Source organism: Rhodamnia argentea, chromosome 3 (genome assembly GCF_020921035.1).
Source record: "Rhodamnia argentea isolate NSW1041297 chromosome 3, ASM2092103v1, whole genome shotgun sequence".
Lineage (NCBI taxonomy): Eukaryota > Viridiplantae > Streptophyta > Magnoliopsida > Myrtales > Myrtaceae > Rhodamnia > Rhodamnia argentea.
The window spans coordinates 18,080,259-18,099,012 of record NC_063152.1 but is presented as its reverse complement, the minus strand read 5'-3'; the positions used below and the strand labels follow the sequence as shown (position 1 = coordinate 18,099,012).

At 43.9% G+C, this 18,754-nt stretch overlaps 1 protein-coding gene across 1 annotated transcript in view; it reads left to right on the top strand.

Moving 5' to 3' along the window:
* The window catches only part of LOC115731629 (disease resistance protein Roq1-like), a 105,765-nt gene that overhangs the window by 33,373 nt on the left and 53,638 nt on the right, over nucleotides 1–18,754 (top strand). The window lies entirely within an intron of this gene.

The following is an 18,754-nucleotide window of genomic DNA, read 5'->3' as shown; positions in this document are numbered from 1 at the left end:
TTGATTTATATGCCGGTCAAAGCAATGAAAGGGCAGGCAATATCCGATGTCATTACCGAATACCCATCGGGTTTAAAAATCGAGGATGATGAAAATTATCTTGGTGTTGCACCTTGGACATTATATTTCGATAGGTCGGTGGCGTCCGGTTCAAAGGGTGCGGGAATTATGGTTATATCACCCTTTCGACAGAAAACAAAGCTCATATTCGGGCTTGACTTCGAATGCTCGAATAAGCAAGCCGAATATGAAGTCCTAATCGTAGGATTGAATGTTTTAATTGACATGGGGGTCAGGTCAATTAATGTAAAATGGGATTCCCAGCTGGTGATCAAACAACTAAATGATGAGTATCAATGTTTAAATGAAAACATCATTGGGCATCACCATCTGGCGAAAGAATTGTTGTCGAATTTCGCCGAGCACGAGCTAATCCATGTCAAGAGAAGCGAAAATTCAGAAGCCAACGAATTGGCTCGGATGGCATCGGGATATCGTATATCGAAGGAGCTTGCAGATCATATCATTATCCAAGTAAGGACTTTACCGTCGATAGATGCTCGGGTAATGATGGTTGAGAATGAGAAAGCTGAAAGACAAACCAATGGCCAACAAGATTGAAGGACCCCTTTGGTAAACTACTTGAAGAACCCGGGTTTTGGCAGTAAGGATTTCAAGAGAAAAGCCCCGAAATATCTGTTGATTGACAACGAGTTGTATCGATCGATGGATTACTTCTTAAGTGCTTGGGACAAGAGGAAGCAATGCTAGCCATGACGGAAGTCCATGAAGGGATCTCAGGGGCACATCAGGCTGGATTGAAAACGAAGTGGTTATTAAGGCGACATGGATATTTTTGGCCAACAATCACTCAAGACTACATAGACTATGCGAAAGGGTATCAATCATGCTAAAGACATGGACCAATCTAGCAAGTGCCGGCCGCGTTAATGAACCCAATTATCAAGCCATGGCCTTTTTGGGGATGGACGATGGATATGATAGGAAAAATTTATCCTCCCTCGTCGAAGAAGCATAGTTTCATTTTAGTGGCCACAGATTATTTCACAAAGTGGGTCGAAGCGGCGTCATACAAAAGTGTGACACAAAAAACAGTCGGGGAGTTTATCGAAGAGCGAATTATTCATCGATTTGGTATTCCGGTGACTATCACTGCCGACCAAGGGATAGTCTTCACGGGGTAAGAAATACTGGATTTTGCTAAGTCTAGGGGTATCAAGATGATCCATTCAACGCCTTATTATGCCCAAGCTAATGACCAAGCGGAAGCTTCTAATAAAATAATCATTGGACTGATTAAAAAGCATTTGGAGGACAACCCAAAGGAGTGGGACTCACTGCTTTCGACAATGCTATGGGCTTATCGGACGTCCAAAAGATTAAGCACTGGAGTTACTCCTTATATGCTAACGTATGGACAAGAAGCTGTGTTACCTCTAGAAATTACTGTGCAATAATTAAGGGTGAAGCTCCAAGATAGCATGGCTAAAGAACAATACGATGAGATGATGAACGCCAACATTGATGAGTTGGGAGAAAATCGAGCCACGGCACTAAAAAAGTTAATGGCTCAGAAACGAAGGGTTGCCAAAGCTTACAACAAACATGTGAGAGTTAAGCATTTCGACGTGGGAGATTTGGTATGGAAGACTATTTTGCCTATGAACCTCGACAGCGAGAAGTTTGGCAAGTGGTCATCAAAGTGGGAAGGACCATATTTGATAATAGATGTTCTCCCGGGAAACGCATATCGAATGATGAAAATCGATGGAAGAGAACTACAACGATCAATCAATGAGAAATATTTGAAAAGGTTCTACCCATCGATGTGGGAGATACGAGAAGAGTCGGGAGGCAAGGAGTAAGAAAACTCATTTCATTCATTGAAACCCTCGTACATTCCTCTGTTCTCTCCCTTTCTCTCTCTCTCTCTTTCCCTCTCTTTCTCTATATATATATATATATCTCTCTCTCTCTCTTCCTATCCTGCTCATTTCAGCGGACCTTCACCGGAAGTGCTCCTTGAAACGGACGATGAAGCTCCACGGCCGGTCCTCCAGCTTGACGTTCTCCTCCCTCGCACGGTGGTAGGCTTCGGCCGGCTCCTCCATGGCCGCCTCCCGCTTATCCTTCTCGCTCTCCAGCCGCTGAAGGTGCTCTTTCTGAGTTTGCATAAGACCATTGGTAGAATCCAGCATGGTCTTCAGACCCTCCGAAGGGGCCTCTGGAAGCCAAGCACCGGGTCTCGTAAGCCTCGGCCGGTTCGTATTCCCGTTGCTCGGAATCCTTCAAAGGCCTTCGCAGGTGTCGCTGGCTGGTAGTCAGGCGGTCGAAAACAATGTTCCGAAGTCGGAGGATGCTAGCGTGAGAGGCATGGAGGGCTTCCCGGACGTTGCAGAGCTCCTTGTACACCACCTCGCCGTTCTCGATTTCTTCGATCTTGCACCAGACTTTATGTTCGGTGAGATCGTGCCGGGACATGGACGCCAGATTTCGGCAAAACCTCTCCGGCCCATAGTCGAAGAGCGTAATGAACTCTTCATAGTCCGACGGGAACAGATGGTCGGAGGGGAGATTTTGGGGTGCGGAACGGTTAAGCGGGACGTTTAGTTTCTCGAGAGCCCGGGGTTTCACCACCAACATGGTGTCGGTGTAGCTCAGAAGGGAGATGATCTCCTTCCAAATAGCCGAGAACTCACGGCTAAAGCGTGTAGGGGGAGATGAGGCTAAAGAGGAAGACGCGCGCTCCATGATGGCTTTGAGAAGTTTGCTCTAAGGATGAAAGGCAAAGGGTTTGGATGGGGACCTACTCCGGGCAAGTGATGCTATTTATAGATAAAGATCAAGGAACAGTTCATCCCACGGTGCTAAGTATCCGCTCACGACCTTCCGATGATCGATGCAGTAAAGTTAGTGGGCGGTTATCGAGACGAAGAGGTATATCACGGTTGGTGAAGTGTATAAGTAACCATAATGACGCGAGTGGCGGATTTCCCTCCGGTGATTGTTCGCATCGAACCATCGTGGCGATTCGAATTCGGAAGGAAAATCGGGGATGACGTCTATCATTAAATGCCGCAAGGAGAAAAGATGGTCTCGAGAAAATCATGTCATGATGAATTTTGGGGATTTGACACTAAGACCAAAAAGTTCGATGATGGATTAAGATGATAAAGACAGGTGGCATTAATAGGGACTAGTAACAGCGGACTACAACACGTGCTGTTCAAGACTCAAGACAAAGCTATGAAGCTGCATTTCATCATTGCGGTTGGCGTCAACAATTGCTTCCTTTTGATACTTGGCTCGCATCATATCAAGGTGCGGTGATTCGCAAATAGCCTCTTGCTGTTTGACCACCTTCAATTGGGCAGATAGGGCCTGCAGGGTGGTACAACCGTCACTTTTCAAGGTATTAAGGATACTACGTTGATAAGCCGGCTCATTGTCGGCAAGGAGAGAATCCGCTTCTAATTTGTCGATAATTGCCGATTCACGCTGCCTTGTTCCCAAGGACCTCAAAATCGAGCCAAATGTGAGGAAGAGTTCATTAATGGCAAATTCAAGGGCACGACATTGGATCGGATAAGGTAAATGGACCAAGAAAGTAAGGAGAGCTTGGATCTCATCCTCAATAGATGCTCTATCGCATATAGCGGCATATCCTTCCCCCAAGAAATCATGCAAGCGCAACCATTTAGCGCGAAGAAATGGGTAATCGTAGTAAAGAGCATTCGATGAACCAGCCGAGGTACTTGCCATGTTCATATGAACGACCTACGAATTGCTGGGTAGGTCATTTGTGCGGCCATCAGAAGCCGGTGAGTCATCTAGAGGAGAAGTCAGATTAGTACTTACACCAAGCAAGAATGCAAAAGAAGGGCCTACCTCCATCGACGGGTTGCTCGTACACCTACATTCCGCGAGAGTAGCAATTAAAGGCTTACCTTCATCGATTGGTTGCTCAAGTACAATGCTCGAAATAATAAAAGGAACGGGTTTTCTTAGAGGGTGCAGCAAACCCAATGGGGTTCGGTAAACTTTCGGAAGAATGTCCTTTGCAGCGGCTAGAAACAAGGAAGAGCGATAGGAAAACCACCATTTGTTGAAAAAGGAGGAGCTACAAGGGTGGCCAGAGAAGGCGATAAACACAAAGCGTCTGAGAACAACATACGCATGTTGACAACCGATTTTTTATCGGTTTTCCTTTAGTTTTATTTTCTAAAAATTCTCAAAAATTCACAAAAAAAAAAAAAAATTAAAAAATCAACATTGGAAGCCTTGGCCAAGCATAAGGAACCAATGTTGGACAAAAAACAATTTTTCATATTTTTCACATTTTTTAATATTTTTGGAAAATAGAAATATATTAGAAAATTCATAAAAAATACTTTTCGAGGTCACAAAAATACAGAAAAATGTCCAATATTTTTCATTTAATTCCCTTTTCATATTGACCTCATGAAAAATCAAAAATTGAGTTCAATCTTGGGTGTTTCTTCATAATACCTAGAGTTGAATTTACACAAAAAAATACCAATTGAGTCTTTTTTATTTGCAATTTTTGCACATTTTAAGTCTAGACATTCAATTGCAGTCCCTTTGAACTTCAATTTGATCAATTGCACCTCCAATTGCACGAATTAGGCAAAAATCCCCAAAATATTTGCAATTTAGTCCCTCAACTTGCCAATTTTTGAAATTACTTTTAATTGAGGGACTTTCGTGGCAAAATTGGACCGTCCCCCTAGGTTTTCATATGCTCTGTATCGATTGGCATAGGTCGCATGGTCCAATTTGATCATTAGGGCACTCAATTGGACTTTTCCCCAATTTGCCAATTTAGAAAAGTTTGGGGCTTTTGCATAAATTGATGGAAAAGTTTGGGCAAAATTGCATTTCTAGATAATATCCAGGTCCCTAAGTCCAATTTTGAAGTTTAATTGCAAAAATTCACAGTCAATTTTGATTAATTTTGAAAATGTTGGAAAATTCACTGCCTGAACCGGTTCGGACCGGTTTGACCGCCGGTCGAACTAGTCTGACCGGTTCAAACGGTGACGTCTTCTTCCTCGGGGCATTTGCACGCATGAACAGTGCTTGGCTGAGATTCAAAGAGCAAATTGACCATCCAATTGATGATAATCGAGCGGGGCACCTTAGGCGTTTTGTCCCTTAGATGAATGTGCGTTGATTGAGCTTAATCTTGGGGTCAATGGCCGTCGGAGGAGCTCCGGCGAGCCGGTCAAAATCTCGATCGAGCACAAAGTCAACATTTCCCAAACCGTGTCAAATTCACGCTCGTTTGTGACTAATTGGAGGTCTAACGGACTTGGACGGAATCCTAATGATTCCGTCACCGTCCGGCGAGCCTATTAGCACGTGATTACACGTGAGAAGTGCTCGGCCAGCTCATAACCGTGCGCGCCAATTTTCAAAACGCGAGTATAAAAGGAGGAGAAGCTTCGCGAATCAAAGGGGGGCTTCATTCGTGTTCGCCAAGATACAACAAACTAGAGAGAGAGAGAGAGAAAGCTAGAGAGAGGAGCTCCTGGGCGATTCCATCACCGGAACTTCGAACAGTGCTGCAAGTTCTTCGTGAGACCAATCCAAGCCGAATCGAAGCCTGTAATCAAGTTCAAAAGCTTCGTATCAACTCCAGGATTCGATCGCGCCGGCTCGATTAACCTACGAGCTCCTAAATCGGTAAGTCGCTCTTCAAATCTTAGCTCTGTTCATCCATGGCATCACACCGATCCATGCATGATTCTCGCAATTGTTGTGTGCGTTTTTGTCCTTGAACATTGCTAATCATCTTCGCATCGTTGTTTTGCTTCGATTGCACGCAAAAACCTCCAATCGAGCCCATGAAACCTGACCGCCATAGCTCCAACCGTCGAAGCCTGCCTAGGAAATTCTAGGCCACACGAGCTCGATCCGAGCTCGAGGTAAGCCTCCGGAACTCTTATTTGAGTGTTTTTGTAAAGGAATTGGATTATCGTGCTCTGGATTGCTTGAATGAACTCTGCAACTTTGACACCGTGCGAGCTTGATTCACGTTGATTTTGTGGATGAAATCATTTGATTTTTATATATGTTAGTCCGGGTGTCGAATCGAATCGAGTCGATCGGCGGTGATTTTGAGTCATTCCGGCGAGATCTCACCGTTAGATCTCGCCGGAGAAACTACGGCCGTCCATTTATCGTCGTCGCGAGGTTGAAGAAGACGCGGACGTGGCGGGTCGGCGGGTCAAACGAGCAGAGGTGTCGTCGCGTGATAGGGTCGGCTCAGATCCGAGTCGGCTCGACCGTTGGCGCGAGCGGGCGGACTCGAGATCGATCCAACGGCTGAGAAAATTAGATAGGTTTGATTCTCGGCCGTTGGATCTTCATTTAGTATTTTCGAAAATTTTATATATTAGATAGAAATTAAAAAATGCGAGAATGGCGTCGTTTTAGTAGGCTTATGCGTCGTCGTTTAGGGCGGATAAGGAATGGACGGCCCGGATTAAGTCGAGGAGTGATCGTGGCCGTTCAGCGTAATAACGGATTCGGCATCGTTTTGGCTTAGATACGGCGAATGGCTTAGATTAGATCTAGGTTAGATCTTGACCGTTCGTTCAAATTAGGCGGTGCGGCGTTGTTTTATAGCCGAGCGAGTTGACGGCCTAGATCGCACCTAGGTTTGAATCGTAGCCGTTCGTTTGAGGTGAGATGCGGCGTCGTTTTGAATAAGAAGGAGTCGACGGCTGAGATCAATTCCAAGATTGATCCCGGCCGTCCGTTCATTTTTAATATTCCCGAATATTCGGAAATTAGTTAGAAAATAAAAAAAATAGGAATAAATAGTAAACATCGCCGTTTTTGTGTCGAGCGGTTCACGGACGATCTGGACCGGGTTGATCGGGTTGACCCGGTCCGAAAATATTAATAAAAAATAAATAAAAATTTCCAAAAATTCAAAAAATTGTAAAAATTCATAGAAAATTCACAAAAATTCCCAGATTTTCCCAAAAATTTCTAAAAAATTTATATATCGATTCGAGACTCTTATAGTCTAGATCAAAAATTTTGAGACTTTGAGGGTCGATGAATATCGATCCGGAAAATTCTCAATTTTTTTTATAGAAAATAAATAAAAATAATAAAAAATCAAAAAATAGAAAAAATAGAAAAATTCTAGAAAATCACAAAAAATGAGAAAAGACCACATTCAACTGGCCCGACCTCAATTTTGTGATTTACGGGTCCCGAACCCCCAAAAATGACCATTCTACCCTTACGGGCTTTCCGTCCCAAATTTTCCCGAACCACCCCGAAACCCAAAGTTGATATTTACGTGGGTCGATAGGGCCATATTAGACTCGTCCACTTGATTGATTGTCCGAATTGATTGTGATTACTTTGATTGCGCATTAAATTTCATGATTGTGACTGCTAGGGTAGAAAAATCCCGTCTGTATGATACCTTAGATCGTTAGAACCTACCTCACCCGAAATTTCATCTGCATGAATTCTTAGGTTAGAAAATCACTCAACATCGGTAATCAAAAGGGCATCAATATAAATCTTGGCGTAACCAAGTCCTCGGACCCAAATCTCTGGTTCTCGTTTAACCGAACTGTTTCTCCCGACCGCTCGGTAAGGTTTTTCGATCATACCCTCCAATAAATTGATCGGTGGTGACTCCAAAATACATGTACACTTTGCACATATCACCCGATCACACTAAGGTCGATCTTGATATAATTTTTCTCCCACATCGCGATTCGAGTAATGGGTCTTGGGAGAGACCTGCGATCCTAAAGATCTCACTGTCAACCGGGGTCATATAAAAGAGAATCGACTCGTTAACCCTCGCTCTCGCCTCTCGCTATCGCCGGAAGGAGAGGGTCGCGACAGACTGGCGACTCCACTAGGGAATCGAATGGTAGCTAAACCATTAAGAGGACTTAAGCCGATGAAAATGTTGAGTGCTTTCTAATCCCGTTTTACGCAGATGCTCTTGAAGGTGAGGTACGTCCACTAACAAAAGTGTTAAATGTTGATGCAGATGGGAGTTATAAGGGGTGGCGTCTATGTTAACCTTTTTGATGCAGATATGGTGTTTCGGGTTGTGTGTTTATTTGTGCACATATTGAAGCGGTATTTTGAATATAAATTGTTGTGCATATCTTGCATATTTTGAGGATCACGACACTGCACACACAAGCACCTAAACCCGAGCCGCGAATCACCCTTATAGGTCGCCATAGATAGGGATCGGTATGCGAAGCTTCCGTGTTTGATTGCACTTGGGTTGACCATATTTGATCCCGCTCGCAATGCAAGATTGATGATCCTACCCACTTGTTGTTTGATTGCGCTTATGGGCGGCTCATCGATTTGTATAGTGGGAGCGCTTTTAGGTCCATACCCGAGCCTTTTTGATTTCTTTAGAGTTAAACCTCACTTGTCTCATGCGCATGTGAAATGGACGGTTGGTATACCTAAAACCAAAAACCCAAAAAAAAAGAGTAACATCGGTTGGTAAGGCTTTTTAACCTCTTTATTTTGAACTTGTAAATTTAAATTTTGTATATCATGCATTTTCATGACATATCATTCACACTTGTAAGATCGTTTAAGTGATCGGGGTTGAAGGCCAATTTTTATTTCTAGGATAGATGGCGCCCCAAAGTCTGATCAATGTACCCGATGTATTCACATGGGAGCGGAGAACCATTCGACGCAAGGACCGAGTGCCCGCTACTTTTCAAGTCTTTGGATTTGTCCATGGACGGGAGCTCAATGGACGGAACCGCGCTCGTAGTGAGGGTTGCGATTATACTAGTTGTGGACAACATTTGGAACTCAAGTGCGAAAAAGAGAGGATTTGGGAGTTATACATGAAATTGGCGAGGCGACCTCGTGCAATCAAAATGACCCCAAAACACTCCCCGATTAAGAAGAAAGAAATCATCATCATATCCTCCGAGGATGAAGAAGATGCCAAGCTTCCCGAGATAGTGGAGATATCATCCGATGAGGACACCGACTTGACTATCTAGTCATAGTTGGACTTTGGAGCAATTTCTAGGGTTTATTACATTTCCTTTGAGTCATTTACATGCGTTCCTTTGACATGTATTGATCGAAAATTTCTAGACATTTTTATCTTGTATTAGACTTATGCATTCCATGGGTTATCAAATTTTGAGTTGTAAAAGTGGCTCTCTACCCCGATTACACTTAAACGATCCTAATCAATTACATGCCATCTTTGGGTGAGATTTGGTCCATAATTACCCTATTTTGCTTATTTGGGTTAAATGGGAGTAGTTGACTCTCATGTTACCAAGAGATAACATGGGATTTGATTAGTACATTTGCATCATATTTCATGCATATTCATATTAAATCCGTGGTAATTGACTTTAGGATCATCATTTTGCATTTTTAGATCATGGGGAATGGAGATATCAAAGTCATCCCGGTACCGCGCAAGGAGCTTTCTCTATGGTGGGATCGCCTCAATATAATCAACAAAGCATACGTTGAAGGGCCTTTGGGACGATTGGTGGATTTGATCAAAGTTGAATATCAATCGGCCCTCATTCAAGCATTGGCCAAGGCATGGGATATGCGCACGATGACATTTAATTTTCAAGGTCTTGAACCGACTCCTACGCTTGAGGAGTATACCGCTATCATCGGGGCTGAGTTTGACGACCATATAGCTCAACCCCCTCTTGACATGGATTCTACTCGTTCTCTATCGAGCTTTCTTCGTCTCAAAACCTCTGAAATAGAGAAAGTCTATAAGTCCAACTCCGGCAAATTCACATTCTCATTCCTTTTTGACAACTATTCCTCCCTACCCGCCGAAACCGGTCATAAATCGGGAAAGGTATTCATTTTAGCCTTCTTTGCATTCGTCCTATTCCTAACCTCTAGAACCACTTTTGACCCTTCTATAGTCCATATAGCCAGACAAGCATGTTGTCGCTGGAATTATTCATACATGATTCTAGCTGAGACCTTTCTCTCTCTAAACCGTTCCAAAACTTCCAAAAAGGCCATTTTCCAAGCATCCAACGGACTACTCCACATGTGGTTCACTTCTCATATAAAGACCTTCTAACTCCGAGTGGGGTGTTATGAGATCAACGAGCACGTTCACCCTCTTAAATCCTTCTTCAAGTGTCAATCCCTCGTACCCAAACACTCGTTTAAAAAATGGGTTGAGCTATTAGATAATTTGAAGCTCAAACACATTCGATGGCGTTTGACTTGGCCTAAGATCTTTCGGGCTCGCATCATTGGCGTTGAAGATAGCCCTATTCCCTTCTTGGGATGTACTGGCGCTGTGGCATATTATCCCATTCGAGTGGTAAGGCAATTTGGAGTTTTACAAGAGGTACCACCGGGTGTTTGTCCAGGGATCTTCTCATTTGACATGACACGAGGAAAGCTCACCAAGGAAGCAAAGAAGCAGTATCGAGCCCGGATCAAGCTTATACTTTACGCTTTGAAGAATTCCCCACTGCAACAAGTCGAATGGCCGGATTATTTGGATGACGAGATGAACATTCATAGAGCCTCTAAGGAGTATATTCAGAAGTTTAAGGAGTACCGCCAATCATTAGTAGAGCCATATGTACCCGAGTGCGTATCTCCTCGGATTGAAAAGGTGGAGTCCTATGAGCCCGAATATATAGTGCCGTACATACCGGGAGTGGAGCCATACATTCCGGAAGATCCGAGGTAGTGGGTGTCGGAAGAAGGAGAAGACCCATACCTATGGGATTCCGATGGATCAGAAGAGCAAGAAGAGTACAAGCGCCCTCGACTCGGATAGATCTGTTCCCCATTTAGATTTTACATACTTGTTATCTTTTAGATACTTTCGAACAATTTGGTCCGTAATAAATGCATATTATTTCTTTCATGAGCATTTTATGCATACATATAGAAAATTCAATTACCACGGATCAACGTCTCCAAATCCTTGAATGTTCTCCATACTGATTTGATGTTCTGAAAAATAGGTGATTGATAAACACGAGAACTCGTAGCAAGACGCGTTAATTGAGAATGGAGCGGGAAGAGCTCGCACCTCGTGTGGGTAACTTGGAGAACCAAATGAATATGATAGCCACAATGGTGGCGGAAATGAAGGCGATGATGATTGCAAGTCAAGGGAGATACCCTATTGACCCTAATTCTCAAGCCCCGTCGGGCTCATTAGATGGTACAAATACTAACCCGGCACCTGCCGCCAATCCCACTCCGAATCCGGAGCGACCGCCTAAGGATCCTCCAATTGCAATAGACCTGGAAAAGAAGGAGAAGCAAGTCCTCAAAATGGAGGAGGAAATTAAAAGGCTCGCTAAGATCGAAGAATGCCTGGCAAGTCAAGGGTATGAACTTTCCGGGTTCGATAAAGTAGCACCATTTGAGAAGATAGAAGTTCCTGCTGATTACAAGGAACCAGATTTTGTGAGGAAATATAACGGGACCGGGTGTCCCAAGGTGCACTTGAAGTATTACTTGTGCCGAACGTCGCAATTCTCGGACAACATTCCGCTCTTGGTCAACACCTTCCAAGAAAGCCTATTTGGGGCAGCCTTGGCGTGGTTCATTAAATTAGAACCAGAGAGGCTCGCCGATTGGGACAAGCTGGCCGACGAGTTCCTTCGGCAATACAAGTTTAATACCACGACTACCCTCACTAGAGAGGACCTTCTGAGAACCGTAAAAGGAAAGAATGAGGCCGTTCGTGCCTACGCTCAGAGATGGAGAACATTGGCTGTACAAGTAAAACCGCCCATTCTCGAAGAAGAATTGATAGACCTCTTCCTCAAGGCGTTGCCTTTTGAATACTTCAACAAGCTGAACACCTCCGGGTGTCGGACGTTTGCGCACCCGATCAAGGTGGCAGAACGTCACGAATGGGCACTAAAGGAGAAGAAAATGCCCGAAGCACCTTTCGGACGCCAATACCCTTTGAGAAGGGACAATAGGGAGCAAACCGGAGAAGTGACCTTTGTCCCAAACCCGCTTAAGCCTAAAAATTTCTCATCTTCTACCCCTACCCAAGGAACGTCCTCCTGGATCGCTTCTAAACCACCCGAACCTAGAAGAAGAAATCAACCTGTTTTTACCCCTTTACCCGGGCCGTTATCTAAATTGCTACTCATGTTGTTGGAGAATCGACTAGTTGCAAAAGAGCCATCTAGAGCTCATCCTCCAAGATTTCCCGGGTTTGATGAGACCCGGACATGTGTATACCATATGGGAGAAAGGGGGCACAACGTAGACAACTGTCTTGCTCTCAAGTTCAAGGTACAAGTATTAATCCATGGAAAAGTCCTAGAGTTTGATAAGGCTGAACCGAATGTGCAACAAAACCCGTTACACGAGCATCGCGAGGTGAACGCGATTTTTGAAGATAAAGAGGAAGAGGTTCTGGAATTTATAGTTGATACAAGTAAAATGCGGGATATCCCGACATTGACATCACAATACCCGAAAGGAGAGAGTATTTCCCGGGAACAAAAGGAGGCTTGCTTGGAAAAGCCGATCAATTTGGGCGTCATAGGAAGAATAGAAGACGTTACTTTTAAAGGAACGTATGTGGCTATGGACATATTGGCAGAAGAATTCGCAATGAAAGCTACAAGGAGAGGTGTCTGGAAAATACCCTCGGGATATTTGATGAGCGTCAAAGATGATAAGGAAATCGAAGAGCTAGACGAATATGAAGTCCGCTTGGACAAGGCCCGTAGAGGAGATAGAAGGTTTTTACAAAAAGCTCTTGAGAGAGGCGAGATAGTTGATAACCTCGGAGAAGATAGCGGTGGCTACAACTTTAAAGTCCTATACTCGGCGCCACCAAGCTTTTTCGTCGATTCCGGAGATATAGTTCCCGACGGGTGGGATGGCATGGATGATCCCGAAAGTGAAGAATTTGTGGGAACGGTTGATGAAGCTAAGAATCAAGAGGCTCCTCGGAATGAACAGGTGAATCGGGAATCCAACGTGCGACTTTCTAATCTGGAAACTCACATACGTCATTTGACGACTATGGTGGCAGAGTTATCTCAATTAGTGGCCAAGAATAACACCGTGGCGATAGATGAGAATATGCGGATTCTGGAGATACGGCGGGCCATGGAGACGCAAAATCGAAAGATCGCTCTACTGCAAGAGCAAGGTGATGACGTGTCAAGGAAGATGGATGAGTTGAAAGAACCGATTACGCCACTCACCCAAGCTAGAAATATTCCGCTCCAAGGCGTGAATCCAAGGTTGAATTTCCGCATAAAGTATAATGGCGCTGGGTGTCCTCTGGCGCATATCTCATATTATCTTCGCTAAATGATTGGCCATCACGAAGATGACGAAACGTTAATTCGGAACTTCGGACATAGCTTGACAGGTTTCGCTCTGGCATGGTTCCAATCGGTTGATCCGGATTGGGTTCCAAATTGGGAAGAATTATCTAAGCACTTTGTGAGGAATTTTGAAGCTGGAATTAGGGGATACTTTACCAAGGCCAATTTGTTGAACATCGGAAAAAGTGAAGATGAGAGTTTTGAGCTCTTTGCTAGGAGATGGAAGAAACATGCTGTGATGGTGCAACCGCCACCGTCAGAAAGGGAGATGTTGGAGTTCGTGCTCAAGTCACTTCCGGCAGAATATTTTGATTGCATGTATGCATACACGTATTCTTCATTTCAACATATGGTGGAGATCGGCATGAGAATTGAAGGAATAATCCTGAGGGTCAAGAGGGAAAGGCAAGGGCGTTTGGATGAAGAAAATGCCACGCCCGTAAGGCCATGTCCGGAATATAACCCCGATGATGTCCATGAAGATGAGATGATCGGGATGGTAGATACTCCGATTCGTTTTGTCATTGATCTGAATAAGGTGGATAATTGGGAAGCATCCACCTCGGAAAAATCGTCAACGTCCGAATCACTACAAGAGGAGGTCAAGCCGGTGAAGATTAAATTACCGCTTGTGGAAGAGTATAACCCGAAGGCGGTTCACTGGGACTATGGAACGGGCGAGATTGACGCCATTATGAGATCGGGAAGATGTTATCCACCAAGAGAGGCAGAGCTCGAAAAGAAAACGCCAATTGCGGAAGAAGTTGAGAAGTTGCAATCGGTCGTGAGAACCGGTGAATATGAGGTCGTCGACCAATTGCAGAAAATGCCGGCCCGGATCTCTTTGCTAGATCTCTTTAAGAATTCCGAAAAGCATAAGAATGCCCTCTTGAAGGTATTAGATGAGGTCCATGTCCCGGAGACCATTAACGAAGTTCAACTAGGGGATTTCGTGGGGGCTATCCTCTTGAAAGACCCGATATCCTTTTCAGATGAAGATTTCCCAAAAGAGGGGCGTATACATAATAGAGCCCTTTATATCGCCGTAAGGTGCCATGGGAAAGAGGTACCTCATGTCTTAATTGACAATGGCTCAGCCTTTAATCAGTGTCCTTTGAGCACTTTAAGAAACTTAGGGATAAACGAAGATTTCGTCAAGACATCCAAGGCCACTATCCGGTCATTTGACGGAGTCTCCAAAAATGTAGTGGGGAGATTGAGTTGGACATTGCCATTGGACCGGTAACATTCTCTATACCATTCCAAGTGTTGGATATCTCTAGCGCCTTCACCTTGCTTCCGGGAAGACCGTGGATTCACGTGTCAGGGGCGGTACCTTCCTCCCCGCATCAGAAGGTAAAATTTGTAGTTAGAGGCCGGTTGATTATCGTCCATGGCGAGACGGGGCATCGCGCTTCGTTAAAAGGGATGGTCCCATACATTGAACCCTCAAAGGAGGAAGAGCTGAGCTATCACGCTTTTGACATCATATCTGTCATGAACGTACCATCCGACGTGAGGATGATTACTCCAAGATTGTCAAAATCCGCAACCATGACGGGAAAAGTGCTACTCATACATGGTTTCATTCCTGGCACCGGATTGGGGAAATATGGCCGGGAAATTCGTAATCCTTTGAATTTGGACTCGAATGACCACAAGGTTGGTCCGGGTTATAAGGGAGTGATAAAGAATGATACCGGTCGAGGCCGAGGTCGAAACAAGTGTTATGGAGACCGTGGACGCCGTGGACACCAAGGTGGCCGTTTTGTAGGCATCGATGTATGGAAAGCTAGAGGGAAGATGTTTCAAAATCCCCTATCTGAGGTGTTCTCCAAAGGAGGCAAATGGCTAGAAGATGAGGACATTTACGAAGATGCAGAGCCGGACTTATTCAACCCGTTCCTGGATAATCGGGTGAACGTAATCATTGAGTGGCTGGACGATGATTTCCCCACCCCCGAGTAAAAGGTTCCTTCTGAACTTTATCTTTTAATGCATTTCAATTACTGCATTTGTTTCTAAATCTTTTTGTTCCTTCTTTTTAGCACCCTTTGTATCTCTTGTTGCGATCCAAGAAGTGCAATGCTGTATCACTTTTAGTTGCATCTATTAATGAAAATCATCTCAAGTTTTATTACAGACATATGGAGCGACGGATTAGTCCGATGATGACAATTGATTCTACCATGAAACTTGAGGCCTGATCTGCCATATGATCTTGGGTTTTAAAATGACCTTTTGAGAACCGGGACGTCTAGAAAATCGAGGACTAGTTCTCCTTCCTATTCTTTTCTTTCCAAAAAGAAATTCGAAAATGTTTTTGTCAAAACAAATCATGCATTTTATAATTTCATCATTCATATACTAACCATCCTTGGTGCATTTCGGGCATGTCATCCCACCCATGCATAACAGGTTAATATGTGACTCGGATCGGCTCGATGATTATGCATATGAGATTGATATAGAAGAGGCTGATGTGAGCGATATCAAGAGAGAATGAGATTGTTTTGAAGAATTTAAGCCTCCTATCTCCGAAGAACCCATTACTATTAACTTGGGAGATTCCGCTTGTGTCAAAGAAGTGAAAATAGGAGGACACTTATCTGCAGCAGATGTTTCAAGAATGACGGTGTTGCTTAAAGAATATCAAGATATTTTCGCTTGGTCATATGCTGACATGCCAGGTTTAGACCGTGAAATCGTGGAGCATGCTCTGCCTACAAATCCTGCTTGCACACCGGTCAATCAGCCATCCAGGAAAATGAACCCCGAATCGCGAGATGAGATCAAAGAAGAGGTGATGAAGCTCCTTAAAGTTGGATTTATCGAGGTTGTCCCATATGCTGATTGGGTCGCCAACATCGTGCCGATTAAGAAGAAGGATGGGAGAATTAGAATATACGTGGATTATCGAGACTTGAACAAAGCCGATCCGAAAGATGATTTTCCCCTACCGCACATTGATGTGCTTGTCGATAGCACCGTGGGCTTTGAATTATTCTCCTTCATGGATGGATTCTCGGGATATAACCAGATCATGTTGAAAGAAGAAGATAAGATCAAGACCTCATTCACTACACAATGGGGGATCTTCTATTACAAGGTCATGCCCTTTGGACTGAAAAATGCAGGGGCAACTTATCAAAGGGCTATGGTAACCCTCTTTCATGATATGATACATAAGGAGATGGAGGTCTATGTGGATGATATGATTGCCAAGTCTAGACCTGGAGAAGACCATGTTCAAGTGCTGAGGAAATTATTTGATCGATTGAGAAAGTACAAGCTCAAGTTGAACCCTGCGAAGTGCGTATTTGGCGCAAGATTTGGAAAACTGCTTGGATTTGTCGTAAGCGATCGTGGTATCGAGATCGACCCCTCCAAGATCAAAGCTATATGGGAAATAGGGACTCATTCCACTGTTAAAGAGGTGAGGGGTCTACTTGGAAGATTGAATTATATATCCAGATTCATATCGCAGGTGTCAGAAACGGTGAAATCCTTTTTCAAGCTTCTGAAGAAAGGCACGAAAGTAAAATGGGATGCAAAATGTCAACAAGCATTTAAGAAGATCAAGGAATACTTGGTACAACCCCAAGATCTGGTACCTCCTATCCCTAACGTTCCTTTAACTCTATATCCGATAGTTCATGATGAGTCCTTGGGAGCTTTATTAGCCCAAACCAACCCCGAGGATCGAAAGGAATGGGCCATATATTATTTCAGCAAAAAGTTCACAACATCCGAAGCTAAATACTCATCCATGGAAAGGACTTGCGCAGCACTAGTTTGGGTTCTCCATAGATTGAGGCAGTATACCTTACACTATCATATCCAGTTAGTCACCGAGAATGACCCTATCAAATATCTCCTGGAAAAACCGACGTTATTGGGAAAGATGGCCAAATGGCAAGTGCTTCTTTCAGAATTCGACATCAGAACCTCTCCCCAAAAATCTGTCAAAGGGAGAGCGATTGTTGATATGCTAGCTGAAAATCCTCCTAAAGACGCTTTAGAACAAAACAAAGGAGGTCAAATTCTGAACATATCTGAAGACAAATGGACGATGTACTTTGATGGCGCAGTGAATCTCACCGGATCATGCACCGGGGCGGTTTTGATATCCCCTGAAGATCAACATTATCCGATCTTAGCCAAGTTGGTATTCCCATGCACGAACAACATTTCTGAATATGAGGCCCGCATACTGGGATTACAATTGGCCATTTCATTAAAAGTAAAGAAGCTACTGGTATATGGGGATTCTATGCTAATCATCTTACAAACTCAAGGGGAGTGGAAAACAAAGGATCCCAACCTTATCCCTTATCATAAATTCCTCGAAGAGCTGATCCAACATTTTGAGGAGATCACTTTTGAGTATCTACCAAGAACTCAAAATCATTTTGCTGATGCTTTGGCCACACTATCAGCCATGTTACAAGTGCAAGATGGCCTTAAGATAGAACCGTTAAGGATTGACATCCTTGATCAACCCGCATCTTGCATGGTCATTGAAGAAGAACCCGATGAAGAACCGTGGTATCATGACATCAAAAATTACCTGCTGAAAGGCGAATTCCCACGAGGCGATCAACCGGAAGATAAGAGGTACATTAGCAAGATGGCCTCTAAATTCTTCCTCAGTGGACAGATCCTATATAAGAGATCCTTCGATTCAATCCTACTAAGGTGTGTAAATGCCAAAGAAGCAAATCTCATTATGAAAGAGATTCATGAAGGAGAATGTGGGCCAAATATGAATGGTCACCTCCTTGCCAAGAAGATTATGAGACTCGAATATTACCGGATGACTATTGAGTCGGATTGCAATCATCATGTGAGATCCTATCATCAATGCCAAGTATACGGCGACAGGATAAACGTGCCCCCAAATGAACTACATCGGATGTCGAAACCATGGCCATTTTCTATGTGGGGAATTGATATGATTGGCCCTATCAACCCAAAGGCCTCCAATGGACATCGTTTCATTCTGGTGGCTATTGACTACTTCACCAAATGGATCGAAGCCAGCTCATATGCCAATGTCACTGCGAACAGCGTGGCTAAATTCATCGAGCGAGATATCATATCAAGATACGGAGTTCCAAGAGCCATCATTACCGATAATGGTTCCAATTTGAATAACAAGGTAGTCGACCACTTATTGGAATAATTTAAGGTACGACACCTTAATTCCGCACCTTACCGCCCACAAATGAATGGAGCTGTGGAGCGGCAAACAAGAACATCAAGAAGATATTGGCCAAAACTAATGAAAAATATTGAGATTGGCACGAAAGATTGCCATATGCTCTTATGGCTTATCGAACTTCGATTCGCAC